General features: G+C 36.8%; 1 protein-coding gene and 1 pseudogene across 1 annotated transcript in view; both read left to right on the top strand.

Moving 5' to 3' along the window:
• Nxph1 (neurexophilin 1) overlaps positions 1 to 19,721 on the top strand; it is a 299,862-nt gene that overhangs the window by 165,800 nt on the left and 114,341 nt on the right. The gene's annotated exons all lie outside the window — the stretch shown is intronic.
• Positions 2,176 to 4,057, top strand: LOC102922284 (zinc finger CCCH domain-containing protein 15 pseudogene; annotated as a pseudogene).

Genomic DNA, 19,721 nt, shown 5'->3' with positions numbered 1-19,721 from the left:
GAAGGTCGTACTACCCCATTGGTCAGTTCGTCAGTCAAAGCAAGTGAGGTCTTTTGCTGGGGAGAGTGGTCCTATTGTTTCCATGCAGTCATTTAGCTGAGGGATTATGAAAATACCCAGCTCTGCTACAGGAAGCAAATGGGCTTTGCATGATTGTTAGGCAGTTTTCTCATGTCACCACCCCCCCCACACCCCACCCCCACCCCCGTCGTGATGGAGACAAAAGCATTTGGATTTGGATCCTTCCTAAGCTGTCTGTATAGAGCATATGCCATTCGCTCCGTCTTTATTACTATTCATATTGAGGTCAATTATGAGCTGCTGTTTAATGTCACCACGAAATTGTTCAATTATTTTCGCTCAGCATCTAAGCATCTATCCTCAAAGGGATTTGGGCTGAGTGGTATTAATGCTGAGGAATTCTTAGGAAGCCACTGGCTCTAGATGGCTTTTATTTTGTGTCTCATCCTTCCCCAACTATGAAATTCAAAGTTCTTCATAAGTCAGTAATGAATAGCTTGATGTACCATCATCTTTTGAGTAATAGTGACGGAAATGGACATTGTTCCCTTCATGGCAGTGGAGTAGCAATTGAAAAGAAGCTGTTATTCCTGACACTTTTTCCTTATCCCTCATAACTAAACTTTTCCAGAGTCACAAGAGTTTGTGTTCGGCTGTATCTAGGTAGGAAATCACTGGGTGAGTTCTCTTTTTCTAATTTGGTGTTGGAATGGAGGACCATGGTTACAGAAAAATACCTATTTTGTAGTGAATCACAAGTGTCATCACAATGTCAGTGTTTATCTGTTTGCAGTTTGCCAATAAAATATCCTTGGTTCACTGCTGCCACTGTGATTTGCAGGAAGATACACAGAGAAACATTTCTATAAACATCACATACTGGTTTGTTGGTTCTTACCTAGAAATGTTTCTTCTAATTATTCTACCTGCAGCCAATGTGTTTTTTTTTTAAAAAGTTAATCCAATTGTTCCTCATCATATACCTGCTCTTGGCCATGGAATTTGATTTTGCTTTTAGCTGTGCAAAAGCAGCCAAGTGTCCCTTAGATATATATTCACACAGGCTATCTTGTTCCACAAAGGGTGTGTCCTGGTTGTTCTTAGGAGAAGGGATATAACTGAATGAACCTGCCAAGGAAACTCTTTGAGGGAGTTTCTGGTAGATGGAGATGTCAGATACACAGACAAGGGATCCCAAGTCAAGGCAGAATGAACTGAGAGTCTTAGAAGAGAAACAACCAGAAGTTTGTGTGAGAATGTCCAAAGGGATGAATCTCCAGCAGATGACTTCAGTAGATAGGGAGATATTTGTGATGAACTTGAGGATAAGAGGGATATTTATAGTTAGCATGGCATTGGCTAGACATCCAGGTTGAGTGACACCAGGAGGATGCAACTATATCATTGAAATGTGTGATTTCATCTTACTATTCTCTGTCACCACTTTTCCCAAGCCCTTCAGAATCCTCCCATGTTTTGATCTTCTGACTTTCTTCCAGCATTATACTTAAAAAATCTCATTCTATATATTGTTATCATAGTAAACTTTATGATTTACAACTTCCATCTTGGTCTTCTAGATTGATAAGTACAATAGGATTCTACTGTTTTCAAGTTGAGGCAGAAGTTCTTAGCATGTGATCTATTTGCTGATTTATGCCTCACTCTACTCTGACTCAGGGTTACCTATTTATTTTTATGACTTTATTGCATTTCTCTCTCCAGCACCGAATTCAGTCACTTGCATCTGTCCTTTGTTTAGCTATGAAGAACAGGTTTACTCTTCAAGGAACATGGCTAGAATAGGTAGGGCAGGTAGAAACTACCATGATAGAGTATTATTTTAAGAAAACATATATATATATATATTTGGTTTTTCGAGACAGGGTTTCTCTGTGTAGCTTTGCGCCTTTCCTGGAACTCACTTGGTAGCCCAGGCTGGCCTTGAACTCACAGAGATCCGCCTGCCTCTGCCTCCCGAGTGCTGGGATTAAAGGCATACGCCACCACCGCCCGGCTAAGAAAACATATTTAGGCATCCGGGCGGCGAATGAGCGAGTCGCTTTCCGGGCGCTGCGGCGGCGGCTGGGTCTTCCTGCTCCCACCGTTCTGCCGGACGCCCCGACCGTAGCCATCTGCGCCAGTCCGCCCGGTGCCCCCGCCTCTGCGATGCCCCCCAAGAAACAGGCTCAGGCCGGGTGCAGCAAGAAGGCGGAGCAGAAGAAGAAGGAGATCATCGAGGACAAAACTTTCAGTCTAAAGAATAAGAAAGGAGCAAAGCAACAGAAGTTTATTAAGGCTGTCACTCATCAAGTGAAGTTTGGTCAACAGAATCCACGTCAGGTAGCACACAGTGAAGCTGAAAAGAAATTGAAGAAAGATGACAAGAAGAAAGAACTACAAGAGCTAAATGAGCTATTCAAACCTGTAGTTGCTGCACAAAAAATAAGTAAAGGTGCAGATCCCAAATCTGTGGTGTGTGCATTCTTCAAACAAGAACAGCGTACTAAAGGAGATAAAAGTTCTCTCCCGACCTCACTTTGGAGAGAAAAATGTGAAAAGCGAAGTGTTTACATTGATGCAAGAGATGAAAACTTGAAAAGGATACTATGGATAATTGGGATGAGAAAAAGCTGGAAGAAGTAGTAAACAAGAAGCACGGTGAGGCGGAAAAGAAAAAACCAAAAACTCAAATAGTGTGCAGACATTTCCTTGAAGCTATTGAAAATAACAAGTATGGCTGGTTTTGGGTGTGTCCTGGAGGTGGCAACAATTGCATGTATCGCCATGCACTTCCTCCTGGGTTTGTGCTGAAGAAAGACAAAAAGAAAGAAGAGAAAGAAGATGAGATTTCATTAGAAGATCTAATTGAGAGAGAGCATTCTGCCTTAGGTCCAAATGTTACCAAAATCACTCTAGAGTCTTTCCTTGCATGGAAGAAAAGAAAAAGACAAGAAAAGATTGATAAGCTTGAACAAGATATGGAGAAGCGAAAAGCAGACTTCAAAGCAGGGAAAGCACTGGTGATCAGTGGTCGTGAGGTATTTGAATTTCGTCCTGAACTGGTCAATGATGATGATGAGGAAGCAGATGATACCCGTTACATTCAAGGCACAGGCGGTGATGAGGTTGATGATTCTATGGGTGTCAATGACATAGATGTAAGTCTGTGCATCCCAAGAGATGTAGAAGAGACAGGTATCACTGTAGCCAGTCTTGAAAGATTCAGCACATATGCTTTAGATAAAGATGAGAACAAATTAAGTGAAGCCTCTGGAGGCTGGGCTGAAAATGGTGAAAGAAGTGATTTAGACAAGGACAACGGAGTGGGGGGACAAGAAAATGGATCCATCGATGCTGTTCCTGTTGACAAAAATCTGTTCACCGGGGAAGATCTGGATGAACTAGAAGAAGAACTAAACACACTTGATCTAGAAGAATGACACCAAACAAGTCAAGGAAGAAAATCAGGTCAGCTCAACACGATCAACATGAACTGAAATTGACTGCGTTAATTGCTTTGCCACCTAGAATCAACAGGATGTTTATTTCCCCGTGATGATTCTGGAGGGATACTGTCCTCCAAAAAAAGGAATACTCTCCCTCCGTCTTCTCTTCTGACCTTGACTACATCTCCTAGTAAGTTCAGAGTAGTTGATAACAATTGAAAATGGTCATTACAGAAGATGATTGTTGTTGTAACTGTCCACTCCCATAGGAAGTGTAACTGCTTCTCCAGCTTTTGGTTTTCATTGGGCATGTGTTATTTCCAGGAACAACAAATTCATGCTTAAAATACTTTCCGTTTGATGCAGTTTTTAATGATTGGTTTCCTTTCCTTTGTATTTATATGTTTTAAAGACTGCCTGAAAGGTGGGCACTGTACTTGATAAAGGAAACTGCATATGCAGGTTCAGTATAGTCCATCTGGACAGTTAGGTGGACACTGAGAATGAACTTGGTCAACCTGACAGGGTCAGCTACAGTGCCCTGTATTAAAGCTGTTTAAAGTTCTCCCCCCTTTTTTTTTTGCCAATAAAGTTGTAAATAAAAACCATCATACATCCAATAAATAAATAAATAAATAAATAAATAAATAAATAAATAAAACATATTTATATCTAGTGAGATTTTTTTTTAGAGGGAGAAAGGATTGGTTGGTTGTAAGCATCAAGTAGAACTTTCAGCTTTAGTGATTATTCATGTATCTTTTAGCTATGCGATAAATAAACACAGAATAGTGTAATTTTGAAAGATGATGTTGAGAATGAAAGGACATGGGATTGAAGGACTGAGAAATACCTGAAGAGAATTTTAGTTGGGGTGTGTAGCCATGGTAAGAGACATCTCACAATATTTAAAAGCCCCTTTCTAAGGTATTTAATACATATTTCATATGCACTTACATGATATTGATATGGTATTCAAATAGGAAAGTGGCTTCAGTCATTCATTCACTAATAATTATCCAAAAGGTTTATGGCAAAGGATACATTTGTTTGGGTGTCTGCTTGATTTTACTTTACTTTTCTTCCTTGTCTTGACTCTTGTAAGAGATTCTAAAAAACTCATGCCAGCAACTAAGAGAAACCACATTGAAAAAACAAAACAAATCAACTTGGAAACCCAGAATCCAGCTCAGTGGGTTTTTAAGGCTCAGTTTTTATCCTCCTCACACATGCTTCAGCTCACTCAGTGCCTGACCTACTTGGCTCCTTGTGGTGTTGGCTCTTCTTTCTGATCTGTTTAGACTTGGTTAGTGGCTGTAGCTTGTATGCCTACACCATTAGCTAGACAGACTTCCAAGCAGCACAACTGTGAGCGGCCAGTCTTCTGATAGACCTGCCCTGAGAGCCAGGCTGCCAGGAGCAGCATCAGCTGCTTAACTCTGTGTGCCCAGGGTAGGCACAGTTATCCAGAGGAAGTTTGGGGGTTATGTAGTGTGATTAGTGAGTTGTATCCCCAGACTTTCAGTCACGTGCCTTCATTGAGCCTTCTCTCTTCTCTACTGTTCATGTTTGGGCTTTGGTTTGAGAGACATATTTAAACAGATTTCTTCATCTTAAGTGTACTCTACAAATGCAAATAAACTTTTTTTTATAAAAAAAAAAGTGTGTATCTGGGTCTATTCCCACTTGAGGATCATTGTCTTCCTTACTGAAACTCATGAAATTATAGTTATAGTCCTGTCATCCCCCCTGAATGTGTTTCAAAACTCCCATTTCAGGGGCTAGAGCACTCAGCTGGTAAGTACTTGTTGCTTTTGGAAAAGACCCAGGTTCAGTTCCTAGCACCACATAGTTCCAGGGGACCTGGTGCTTTCTTCTGACATCCATGGACACCAGGTGTACATATGATGCGTATACATGCATACAGACAAAACACTCATACACATGAAATAAAATTAATAAATCTTAAAAAATATAGAAATATAAACCATTCAAAATGCATTTTTTAAAAGTAGATGAACCTTTCCATGCTATGGTGTTAAGTTACAGGCTAACCAAGACTAAGGAGATGTGAGTTAGAATTGGTCTCCCCCCCCACCGCCCCCGCCAATCACCTTTGATAAATCAAGGAAAATATATTGTGTCAAACAACGCCTCCAAGTTGGTGTTTGCAGGAATTTTCTAGTGGTTTCATTCTTTGTGACTGCTGCTTCAGATTATTTCTGGTTAGTTTCTCCATTTCCCCACATAGTAAGTGGGTGCCTCTGTTCCACAAAGGTCAGGTGTCTCATCCCTTTCCTCATCATGTGATGCCTCAATTGCTTTGCATTAAGAATGGGGACGAAGCACCTAACAGGGACATATACTCACCTTGCAGTATATCATGTCAGGGAATTTGTCTGTCCTTGTGCCTATTTCCTGCTGTCCCGATCTGTGATGGGAAACACCTTGACTTCCCAGTTGCGACTGAGTCCCTTTCCTGTAACGCACAGTCACAGTGCTATTCTAGGAGCAGACTGCAGGTTATTTGGGAAAGTGCCATCATCATTTTCTGGCTGCTGGAAATATTTGGCTTTTAGTCAATATCTGTAAGTGTCCTGACCAAAGGCCAATGGCCACATTTTGCCTTAATCAATACTGAAAGTTAAATACTTATATGGCTTTAGACATTTTTTTTTTTTTGCTTTTCATCCCTGACATTTAGACTACAACAATCAGAAATAGTATATTTACTATTGGTGAAAATGGTGTAATAAAATAGCATATCACACACTTTTTAAAATAAAATATCAATCAGCTTCATTTCAGTAATATCATTAGAGAAGAAAATTTTCCAGTTATTAAAACATCATTTTGTTAATTTGTCATTGAATATTCTTTTATTTATTTCTCTTCATTTTTAAAATATAAAAGGTTCACAACTGTGTTTCACTTTTTTCCTGTATTAGCCACATGAACATTTCACTCCTTGACTCAAAAGTCTTTGCTTACTGTGGTACTTACTTTGGCCTGTAGAATAAACTCACATCTCTTGGTTGAGTTTTAAGAGTCCTCTTGGTTTTCAAAGAGTCTCCCTTTAAGCACTGCTATCCATTCCTTGTCTAGGTGCTAGAATCATCTTTCCAATTCCACATTTGGTTGAAAAATGATTTTGTTTGTACTTGAAGTGAGATTGAAAGAGATATATTTTCATCCTTTCTAGGATCCTATAAAGAAAGGGTATATTTTATCATCCATTTCACTGGCTTCTCTCTTCAGATTCTCTTCTATTTGTTGAACAATTTTAAATAGAAATGGATGACTATGTTGTTGTTGCTGTGGTTTAGATACCATTCTTTCTTCATTTAAGTTCTTACAAAATAATTGAGCATAATAAAGTCTTCAATTCTATGTAAAAATCAAATTTTATATTAAAATCCATGCTTTTAAAATGTTTAGTGTGTGTGTGTGTGTGTGTGTATGTGTGTGTGTGTGTGTGTGTGTGTGTACACCATGGCATGTATGTGATCATCAGAGGACAATCTGTGGAAATCAGTTCTCTCCTACTATGTGTGTTCAGGAGATGGGAATCAGTTCTTCAGGCCAATTCACTGGCTAGCCCTTGAAATCAATTGTCATGAATTCTTTAAAGTGGTTCAAATCATTTTCTTTGACATGAAAAAAGTGATGAAGATAATGTGTTAATGTTCTATGTTAGCTGTAGCTCACGTAATTGAAAGAAGATGAAACTGTACAGATGATTTTGTCTCTTCTCTTAAGGATGGAGCTAGCTGTTGCATTCAGGATTGTTGATGGCATCTTCAAGATCAGGATCCTGTGATACTTAAATTCTGAATTTTATGTAGTAAGAAGTGATTTATTCAATTGTTATAAACACTTCAAAAAGTTTCATTTATTTTTATTTTATGTGTGTGAATGTTTTGCCTGGTGCTTGCAGAGGCCAGAAGAGGGATTCAGAAAATCTGGATGTAGAGTTATGGGTGGTTGTGAACCACTATGTGGGTTCTAGGAACTAAACCTTGGTCCTCTGCAGGAGAAGAACATCTCTTAATTGTTTAGCCATCTTTCCAGCCCCATAAACACTTTTCAAATAAATATCTGTTGATTTAAGATTTGTGTAGCCATTTCTAATATTTCCTGGTCCTTTAATCCCAGGTTAATTTTTTTTTATAATATTTCTTGAGAACTATTGTATGGTTAACACTGAAGTAGACTTTTTTGAAAAATGGAAATAGAGAATAAACTGTTGTAATTGGAAAAGAGACTAAATGAGTTTCACTTGTATTTTCTCTGTAGCTGTACTGTTCTGCATTATTTCTTATTTTCATTACACTATCAATATATCTTTGCTCTCATCAGACTTCTGGTTAAAATCGAACTAAACGAGAAATTTTCAATTGAACAATTTTGAAAATAAAAAATTCACTAAGTTTAGACTTCAGATTTACATCTTTTCATTGCATTTTAGAATATCTAATATATTACCACATAATATTTATACCTTATCTACAATTTTAATTTACATTGCATACTTTTATTTAATAAGTATTATATGTGGGCTTTGGTATGGCAATAAACTACTACTGTTATTAGTAAAATCAAACATCAGTATTTTGATTTGAGAATATAAATTGCTGTCAATTTTGTGGCTGAAAAAATATTGGCATTCTAATTGGAAGTATATATATCCTTAAATATATAAACATGATTCCACTTACTCACCTCATAGAAGGGATTCATGGAGTATTTTCACATAGTTTATGGAAATAGAAATGTACTTGTTAATTTTTGTCTATTTAGATTGTTGTTTAGATACTGCAACCTGCCATACCACCACTGATTGCTGAGCTATGTACTGTATGCTCTCTCTACTACTGAAGCTTTGATGTTAAGTTTTAAGATAACAACAAATCAGTTCACTGAGATTCATTCTTACTTACTGCATTCCTAACAGGACAGCTTAAGAAAGGGCTTGTTTTTGTTGAGAGGGAATGAAAGGTGATATAAAAATGCATTATTATGGGGTGGCTTCTGTGTAATTTTGGATCACTGGAATGCCAGTTGGGGAATGGCAAAGGCTAATACTCAACAGATGGCAGAGTCCTAAACCCTATAATAATAGATGCAGTTACTCTCATTACTGCCACTTGATGACACACACAATAGTGTGAAAAGGCTTGAACTGGGTAATCATAGTAAATATACGCAAAGGGTCCAGATGCATCTCAAACAATCAGAACGGTGATGGATATTCAGGCTGAATGCCATTTCTGTACATATTCTAGGTACATTTATTGCTAGGGATTAGAAGCAACATCGCTTGTCATGGAGAGGAGCGCCACTTCCTCTTGTAATAACAAGCAACAAAAATTGACATCTGTTGTAACACAGACAGATTATTCCACATCCTTTATGATTGGGTGTCATTACCGTGCATATAAATGTAGTTTGCAGATGTTCAACATCAGAGATCAAAATACCAATTTTGCCTACAAAGGAATTGCAATGGATCTCGAAACCTAAGCACTTCTGAAAATAGATAAGTTAAATCTTTAAGAGTGGGGATGGTAAAAAAATCAGATGATATCAGAAAGAGAAAGCATCAAAAAGCATCAGAAGCGTTGTGTGGATTTCCAGAAGACCTTGATATTGCTATTTTCAGCTTTGTTAAAGCACAATTCTTGGTTTTAATTTCCAGAAGCTGTGTTTGAAATATCTTTGTTATTTTCTTCAATACAGTGGGAAAAAAAACAACCAAAAGAAAAAAAAAGGGAGGCTGATGATTTTTTTCCCCTGAAAGACAGAATCTGTCATTCTAGAGAATTAATTAGATCACATTTGAATATTCATAATTTGTCCTGTGTCTAATATGTAAAAATAGTTCTTGGTGATTGCAGCAGGAGGAGGTGGGTGGGTAACAATGACCTACAATGACACTATTAAACATGGTATAATAGACAAATTTCCCTTTTGAGTTGATGAATAATTTAATAATAGTTGCATATATATATGTATATATATTTGTTGCTCTATTAAGTGTAGGAATGATAGATGCAAGATGAAAGAAGGAATTTTTATTTTGTGGCACATTATAAAAAACCTAAGAATACAAAAGCATTATGGCTCATGGAAAACACTTTCCCCTTACCCCAGCCAAGTAACCTCAAACCACAAACAACTTCAACCAAAGGAAAGAAACCCAAGTCACTTATTTTAACAATCTTGTGTCTGCTTGGAAGGCATGGCTAACAGTGTGGATATATTTTGCATTTGCCTCTGGGGATTTACCACTCAATATTAAAGCACTTCCCACTGTGACATTTTTTAAACCATCTCTTTCCTCTGCTGAGCTAACAACATAATGGGGATCAAGAAAGCAGTCTGGAACAAATACAGCATAAAATTCCTGCCAGGCTTTGGCAGCAGAGACATGGTGTTCAGACCTCTTTGTGCAGTGGGTCAGGATATAGGAATGCTGTCCTGTGCCCTTCAGAAGCTTCTTAAATGAATTAGCTTGGCCATTTTGTAAATTTGAAATATTTACACAGCATCCTTGGTTCAAATCTAAGTTTTTTTTTAGGCCAGTGACTATGTATGGAATAATGCATGTAAATCAAGAAATGATGCTGATGATACTATGAAAACCACAAAAGAGTGTCTAGTCAGTAGGAAGCCATGATCAAACAATGAGAATGTGCAATTTCTTGGGATGTTGTAAAGGCTCATTCCTTTTCTTCAGATTTATTTTTTCTATTTCAAGAAGTAGAGTACTGTTTACTGACTATATTCCTTCTAGTGCTTTTATTATAGATTCTGTTAATAGATTATTTTATTCTTAGTAGATTTCATAATCCAAATATATATTTTACTGGGGACCTGATTCTGGCTTGTCTTGGGACTAAGAAGTTTGAACACATAGTAAAGCTATTAGAAATAACTCAAAGAACTTTGAACCCAAGCAGTGAGAAAAATCACATTGGGACCTTTTAAATTTAGTAACAATAATTGGCCCATCTACAATTAATATAGTATTTATATGGATTATTGCTTAAATAGGTGTTTAAATTTTATATGCTATGGATGATTTCAGCTTAAATTAGTTAAAAGCACAATTTAATTAAGACTGATGAGATGCAGGAGGAATGCATTTGGCTTTACACTTCGTCTGTGCAGTGCCACTTTATACAGTGCTCATTTACTAGTGACAAATAAAGAAGTCAATAAATTCCTGTTTCCATCAACTAGACTAATGAACTTCATTAGTTGATCATGTTATCAGTATAATTACTACAGACCACATTTTTGCCCTTGGTTATTAATGAAACAGACTTCTGCATTGTAAAAGCATTGTCTGAGGAGAGAACTCAGTTCAGCTCTAATGGAATTTTACTTCCTTTCTAAATTCCCTCTTATATTTAAAAAGAAATACAAAATATCCTATGTGCCCATTTGTGATGGTTTCCACACTGTTTCTTACATAGTTTTCTCCAAAGAGATCCTAGATAAATATGATCTGAGCTGAAAGCACATTTTTTTTTTATTTGGAGATGCAAACTAAAATGAGATTTTCCTGGACCAGGGTGATCCTGGTTCTAAGATGATGAGTGTCCTTTTATGAGAATGTATACAGGCAGAGGGAGGATGCCATGGGGTGGCAGAGGCAGAGGTGGGAGCGAAGCAGCTGTAAGGCAGTGAGCACCAAGGCTGGATTGTCCTTGGAGAGTACCCGGTTCTAGTTCCCACCACCCAGATGTGGCTCATAACCTTCCATAACTCAAGCTCCAAGTGGTATGACGCAGTCTTCTGACCTCTGCAGGCACCAAGCACACACACATTGGCAAAGCACTCATCAACATAAAAATAAATAAGCAAACAAGCCTGTAAAACATTTTTAAAGAGAAAATGCTCTATTAAAATGCTCAGACAAAAATGAAAACCAAAGCACAAAAGATTTTGCATTTGATAACAAATGAATCGTAAATGATTATAAGTAACTTTTTTGGGGGGGCGATTTTTGAGACAGGGTTTCTCTGTGTGTTTTTGGTGCCTGTCCTAGATCTCACTCTGTAGACCAGGCTGTCCTCAAATTCACAAGATCTGCTTGGCTCTGCCTTCCAAGTGCTGGGATTAAAGGCGTGTGCCACCTACCACCTGGCTTGATTATAAGTAATTTTAATTTAGATGTAAATCAAAACCATTACATAAAAGTATTAAGAGTTTTACTATAGAGGAGGTGAGAGGGGTAATAGAGTTTTTAATCACATTTTAAAAAATCACCTTTATAAATAGGTAGATCATCAGAATGAGATTTGCACTCAGAAACTTGAACCATGTCCTTCCTAGGTCTAAGAACATAAGTCTATCTTTCTTATTATTTTATAATAATAAGATGTCTACTAACCAGACTCTTCAATTTAGAAACAATTTTGGGAGCTCAGTGTATGGAATCAACCCACCAAAATCAAAGACATAATTTCAGATATTCTAGAAGCTTCTCCTCTGAAATTATGTTATGGATTCAATGTGATCACTCTGCAGACTGCTCTTTGTGCATAAGAAATATAAAGGACAATTAAATAGTACAAAAGATTGACAACAGAAGGAAGAAGGGAGAGAAATACAAGCCTTAGTCAGCTCCAAGACCCGCTTCAACCTGAGTTAACCTGAGTGGCTATGTGAAGGATCCCATGGTGGGGATGGGGAACTGGGCAATGACTGCCATTTTGAAGATGGAAGACTTAATGTGACACAATTTTAGAAGATTTTTTTTCCCAATAGACTATGTTTTTTTTTATTTTTATCGTTATAAGAGAGAAATCCCTCCTTTATTTTATGCTATGGTACAATAGCATTTTGCTGTTAAAATAACTGAGGATGATTATTTTTGCCATTTAGATTTTTAAACCCATTGGTGAAGAAGGTACTACATTATTAAAAGTTATTTGTTTGATTTAGAGGTACTGCTATCAAACATGATAAGAGTTGTGAACTTTGATTTTTTGACTTATTTGCTTCGTAGAGTGAGAGCTATGAAGAATTCATACATTTTAAGTGGAAAGTTGATAAGAGAATTAATGTAACTTTATAATCTTTTTAAGCAACAATGGTTGCAATTTCACATTGTTTTGACAGCACCAAGAGAAAGGATTTTAATTAAAGGAAGTGGTGAATAGAAATTTTCTTAGGAAAACTGGGGGCCTATCTGGGAACCTAATTTTAACTTTCCTATGGAAATTCAAGTACTCTCCATGGCATGAGTTGAATTAGCTGCAAATTTACATTTCCATATCATATATACTATACCTATCTTCATTGTAAAGGATTGCACCACACTCGATGTGTTGGTAGCTTATCCACTTTTATTGAAGGGCAGGTAGGTAGCTGCATGATATAATTTGAGGGAATCTGTGAAGATTGCTCTTAGCTCAAAGCTCCTACTACAAGCTGGCTCTTGGAAGTTAGATGAAATCATTGTATTTTCAGAAAGTTTCTTTGAAAGTAAAAGCACTCTATGGGAGAAAACCATTCTATATATCACCTACCAGAACCAAAACTCTGAGGAAAAAGAGAACAAAAAAGAATCTTGACAGAGCAAAGGAGACAGGGAATTGATGGGGTTGTGGATTTCCACTGAGAGCAATTAGGTAAAGGAATCCAAATGAAGTGCCCTACACAAATGGGTTTCCAAGGATTCCAAGTTATTTTTTGGAATGCTGTGATTTATAATTTTTCTGAATTTTCATGAATTCATAGTGGCAAGGTGCATGAAGTATATCCAACTGCCACATGGGATCCTTTCTTAGCAATGCTTTGCTATTGGTATCTAGTAATCTTAATCTAGATTGCATGGAGAGGTTTTTTTTTTTTTTTCAGAACAATTCTACTAGTGAAATTTTAGGCAATTGATTCATCATGTCAAGAATTCCCAGATATATGATATAAGACTGAAGAAAAACTCAATGTAGCTTAACATTTTACAAGCATTCTAACGCTGTCATGGCTTCATGAAAGAATTGGTTGACTTCTACTTCTGTCAGGAATTAAATAAGCATTTATACTCTCAGGTTATAAGAGACCCCACAAATTCTGCAGCACAATAGTAACTTTGGCATCAACTCCTGTTATGGTGCAAAGAGAGAATTTAGAAGATTCAGATTTAAAACAAACAAACACACAAAACAACAACAAAAAAAGCAAAACATTTGAGTACTATCATGATACCGTTCCGTGTTCCCAGTCTGCTACATTTACTCATTAAACCCTTTCCCTGGCAGACTTCATTAACCTTGCTTTGTAGATAAGGAGACACACACAGAGGTCACCAATCCTGGCAAATGTTTTGTCCACTCACTGCCACTGCTGATAGGAGACAGAAATATTTAAAAAATGCAGCCTCATGTCTTTGTCTGTCGTACTTAAAGTTGGGTCTCAATTATCAGCCAGGAGATGTGCTACTCAAATCCACTTAGGCAGTGGGTTATCTAAGATGGAAAACTCACTTTGATTTCTATCTTAATAAATTGTAGAAAGATGATTGATGCATCGCTCAATTTCCTGTTATTCTATAAATCTGTTTCTACACTTGTGTAACTATGCCTGAGCCTTCACTCTGCTGTTATCTTGATGTTTCTCTTACAGAATTCAGTTGTTTCTTCTGTCATTTGCTCCATTAATTGTCTCCTTTTAGTAATTATCACCATATTTTAAGGCATGTGTGAATTTTCTTTCATCCAGATAAGCTCCATTTTAAATGCTAGCAAACCTAGTTTGAAAAAAAAAAAAAAAGCCTTTCAAACACAGGCTATTGTCCAGGGCTTTCATAGTGCATTTCAACAAAGAGAATCTACACTCACTCAATTTGCAAACATCTGGAGGAAAATAATGTGATAATTAGAAGGCAACATGGGTTCATCAAAAACAAATCATGCCAAACTAACCTAATTTCTCTCTTTGATTTCTTAACAACCTGAGTGGGAACACAGTGGGTATTTTTATTATAGTAAGATACTTGATATAGCCTCTTAATGTTCTTAAAAGGCTAAGGAAATGCAGATTAGGTAAAATGACGGGCTAATGTGGAAACGATCAAGGGACCATTATCTACCTGTGGTTCAGTATATGAGAGGCTGTGTGGTAACTTTTATTTTATTCATTGATTAACTATTAAATATCTTAAACTTTTGACCTTGGTTATAAGTATTTTTATTTTTTCATAATAATAAAGGTAATTGACTATAGGGACTTCATTTTTAAAAGGCAACACTGAAGGAATGTATATTATGATTCTTTCAGTCCCAAAAAAGATTGTCATAGTGACTTAATCTGGTTTCAGAAAGACAGCTGTCATATGCTTTCTCTCATAAGTGCTTCCCAGATTTCATATAAATTAACAAAATCATGTATGTACATATGGCATGGAAATAGAAGTGAAGGGGAACAGACAGAAGTGAGAGGGGCAAGTGCTGATAAATGGGAGTACAGGGCGTGGGGGATAGTTTTAATGCACAATATATGAATCTATAAAAATGTCCTTCTGCAACAATAGTATTTATGATGAATACAGACACATACAAACAACACAGTAACACTGGTCATTTTCTATCTAGAAAGAAACATATCTTGGCTGTTTTTGTATTAGAAAACTACAAAATCATACACATAGAAATTATATGCATATATTCTGAACACATATAAAGATGTATATAATTCAAAATATAGCCCATATTCCCACTTTCCATATTGAACTAATTTTTTCATAATTTTTATTTCTGTTTACTTTTATTAGTGATATGTAAGTTTTATAAAAGTTGACATATACTGTAATTGTCTTTAACTTCACTTGTTTTTAATTATTAGTATACCATTAACATAGTCTTGATGTTAATGTTAACATAAGATTACAGTATCTTGGTGCCTGAGTTTAATGATTCATTCTTTATTAGATAGACTATATCTTTTTTATCTTACCATGAATGATACTTGAATATTTATCATAAGACAAAAACCTAACATTATATTATTGTGTAAAAACATGAACATAGTAAGAGTTTTAGATTTGTTTTCTAATTTTATGCTAAAAATTGAATTTGTTTACAATCCTTCTGTCTGTTTCTGAGAGGAAACCAAACATATATGTATATAATATGCTTGTATGTGTTCATGTCTACACACATTTATATCAAAGCCATTCTAATTCTAGATAGATGAATATTTTTTCTACAGAAAATGGAAAGTTCCTTTTTGGGGAAAATGAAATTCACTGAAAAGATTTAAGTAATGAAAGTTGTCATAAATATTTTAGAAGTCCATGTTTCATTATGCAGCTGTGATGAAAAAATCTCCAAGTGTGGCCTTAAATCGACTTTCGTCTGTCTCTTTCTCAGAATTTATCAAAAATAGACATTCATTTGGTCATAGTTATTGTTCTTATTGAGCATACCGAAATAAGAATTATTTTATGCCCTAAAGTGATATTAAATTATATTTCTTGTTAATGTATTACAGCAACTAAGGCCTTCTAAATGGCATTTGAGAATACAGATTCTGCCTGTATTTTAATGCTGCAGCCGATACAATTTTGTGACTTCCACTGTTAGGTGTGCCCAGTTGTTTTTTTTTTAATTCTCATCTTTTTTTTTACATTTTGCATGTTGTGTCTCATTAAAATTTCAAATGAAATTGTATGGCACTGATTGAAATTGTTTCTGTGAGGGGAAAATTTGCACATTATATCTGCCCAGAAATACATCTGTGATAAGCACTGCTATTTGCTCAACACAAGGATGCTGTGTTTTAGGATGGATTGCAGGAGCTAAGTCTTTAATAAAATTGCCATTGATTGTCCCCGGAGGAAGCAGTGTGCACGCTGGCTAAACATGAGTTGGACCCCTCAGTTCCATTGTTTATTGACTGTGTAACTAACATCTCCAAGTTCATTTGCTCATCTGAAAAATGCAATGATACAAATTCTTTAAGGTTGTGGACAGGGTTCAATGAGACAAGTAGCTCTTGGGACATAGTAGGCTCTCAACAAATGCTAGATAGCTCTAACTGCTATGTCCCAGTGACCAGACTTCCATGGAAGGTAGGGCATAATCTTGCCTATGTTTTAGAAAAAAAATCTGATACTTCTTGCTCAAGCATACTGGAATTTTTTTTTAATACTTACAACAAGCACACATTTACAAATGACAATATGTCAACCTTTTCCTTCTTCATCTTATTCCTTTTCTTCATCCCTCTGGGTTTCTTTCCCTTCCTTAGTATCTACTGAGAACCCATGTTGTTCTATGCTCACTTGGCATTAGAGATGGAAAATGGTATTATGTCCCTTCCAGAAGGACCAACAAAGGAGACAAATATTAATCAAAGAATCATAAAAGTAAAGGTAAAGTTGCTGGAATACAAAGTGTTACATAGATGATAAAAGCATGAATATCCAGGTTTCTAATGGAAATGAAACACATTTTGAAAAAAAATTATAAGGGATAAGTAGATAAAACAATGGAATCTTAATTAGTTGTCTTCTTTGACCAAGTGGTTATAGAGTCTATTCTCCAAATTGCAGTCAGTGTAATCCCATTAAAAGGAAAGTCAGATTACATTAGACTTCTGGTCAAAACCCTCTTAATATGATTCCCACCTTAAAGTAAATCTTCAAGGCCCTGCTTCCTCTTATAGAGCTTTATGTGGTTGCTTCCAGCTACATTTCTGACCTCATTTTTCTATACTCTTTTCTTATGACTGTCCTTCTGAGTTCATGGAACATACAGATAAACTCATGTTAGGGCCTTTGATCTTGCTGTTGTCAGCTCAAAACAGCCTTCTCCAGATAACCCCTTGGTTTATCAGTAAGCACTTCCCTGATGACCTTGTATAAACATTAACTCAGTCTCTATCAGCACCCCATTATCCTTACCCTGTAGTTATCATAGCCCGACATTGTATACATTCAGTTGTTTATATGCTCCCCCTGCCTTGTCCATTTCTACCCAATTTATTAAAATCTTCATGGGACCAGGTGATGCTTACTCCTGATGTTCTAGCTGTCAGAGCAGTTCCTTGAAGGTGCCTGTGAAGATTAGACATGGTAGAGAGATCACATGGGGCAGAGAAGGCAGCACATGCAAGAGCTGCAAAGCAGGTAGAAGAGAGCATGCCAGCTGCAGAGGAACACTGCTGCTGTTCAACACAGTGAACGCAAGACTGCAGAGAGATTGAGGCTGAAGAGGTAGGCAAGGACTGCACTGGGCCTTTGTTAAGGTTTTCCCCTACAATCCAATGAAAACTATTGTGTCCTAAACTGAGAAGGATGTGACCTTAGTTATTCTGGCTTCAGGATGAGTTGTTGATGGAGTAAGAGGAAATAAGGGCAAATAAGTTAGGTAGCTAAAATAAAAGTTGTGGACATTGAGATGTGCGCAGTGAGTGAGGCCACTTACTGTTTGACATAAATGTGGAAGAAAGAAGCCATGCCACAAAGTTGACCTTTGAACTCCTTTGAACTCCAATTGCATGTCATATTATGCCCCACTTCTCGATCAACAATAACAGCAACAGCAGCAGCAACAGCAACACAATGCCAAAAGGTAGGCCATGGATTCTGTAAGGCATCCTACAGCATACAGCACATCTTTCCACACAAAGAATGATCCAGACCTAGTATTAGTGGTATAAAAGTTGAGAAACTATTGTTTTAGAGCTGATCTTACAAATTACTCAGTGTTAAAAACTTGGCACTTGGTGTTGAAGTAGTATGGGAATTAAGAAGGATGGTATCATCATATTTAGCTTTGGTTATCCACAGCTGAATGGATAAGGCTTCAGATTGGCTGCAGAGCTAGCTATTCTGCCTGCATGTAGTCATTGAGTCTTCTCTTTATCCTGTGTCTTACCTTCTCTTTTGTGGCGATTAAACCAGTGGAGAGGGTAGAAATACCTAATCATGTTTGTACTTCATAATTGAAGTGTGAGTATCTGGCTATATATTTTATGACAGTGATACAGGAGTTAGAAAGCATATTTGGTTTGATATTTGCACTCAGTTAATTAGTACCAGTGAGTCACCAGACTGTATGCATCTGATATGGGTAGCATTGATTCTAAGAAGAGGATTAATCAGAATAGCTATAGAATCCTTCCTTTGGAGAGTGCTACCATCACCCAGTAGATTATCCGATGATCAGCTAATGAGTGGCTATATGAAAGCAATTATTAATAATTATCTTATTAACTTTATATGCAACAACCCCAAGCACATTCATCACATTTCACTTCATCCTTTATAGGCTTGTGTTGACAGGAAGAAGCCAAATTAGCTGTATTGTGTTTGTGAATAAACCTTCAGGCACTTAGACATTCATGAGGCTTAAATTTCACTTGCAAAAAGAGGAGCTGAAAACAAGGGACCAGGATTTACCCTTCAGCAAATGTATTGTTTTCTCCACAAGTGTGATTGCGGTGTCCTTTCATTCTGAGGGTCTCCTGGGAGTACAGAAGATATCTAGTTCAATACATTTATGTTTCAAATCTGCAAAAGAAGAACTGAAGAATGTGTACTCTTTTTTTCTCTTATTGCTAGCATTTATGCTAAACACATTATCCAGATTCAAGCAATGCTGACTTGTATGAGCCTTAGTTGAAAGTACAGGATCCCAGTTTTTTTTTTTTTTCTCTTTTGGTACAGAATAGTTCATGCGAGAATATTTTAGGAGAATAACAAAAATTCTTTTTGTTTCCTTCTCCTCCTCCTTCTCCTCCTCCTCCTCCTCCTCCTCCTCCTCCTCCTCCTCCTCCTTCTCTCTCTCTCTCTCTCTCTCTCTCTCTCTCTCTCTCTCTCTCTCTCTCTCTCTCTCCTTCCTTCTTTTTTTCATTTTCTCTTCTTTTCTATTTTGAGACAGGGTCTTTCTACTTCCTACATAGCCATGGTTGTCTTGGACCTTACTATGTAGATCAGATTGGCCTCAAATTTGCGAAGATCCTCCTTCTGCCTTCGAAGTGCTGGGGTTAAAGTCATGTGCTACTACACCAAACTATGTTTTACTATTTTTAAACAGGAAAAAAAAAGGCTAAAAGACATGGTGTTAGATTTTTGTACTATCCATTTATTGTTTTCTCTGCTTTGGTTATCTTTGGTGAATGTTTTTACCCTTACCATCTGTTTATCTTGTAGTCTGAAGTTGCATGTATTTTGAAGGGTCAGTTAGTCTTGTTGGGCAGGCATTAGGCAATTGATCTAGCTAGAACTTACTT

Source organism: Peromyscus maniculatus, chromosome 3 (genome assembly GCF_049852395.1).
Source record: "Peromyscus maniculatus bairdii isolate BWxNUB_F1_BW_parent chromosome 3, HU_Pman_BW_mat_3.1, whole genome shotgun sequence".
Taxonomy (NCBI): domain Eukaryota; kingdom Metazoa; phylum Chordata; class Mammalia; order Rodentia; family Cricetidae; genus Peromyscus; species Peromyscus maniculatus.
This window is presented reverse-complemented; position numbering and strand designations above follow the sequence as displayed.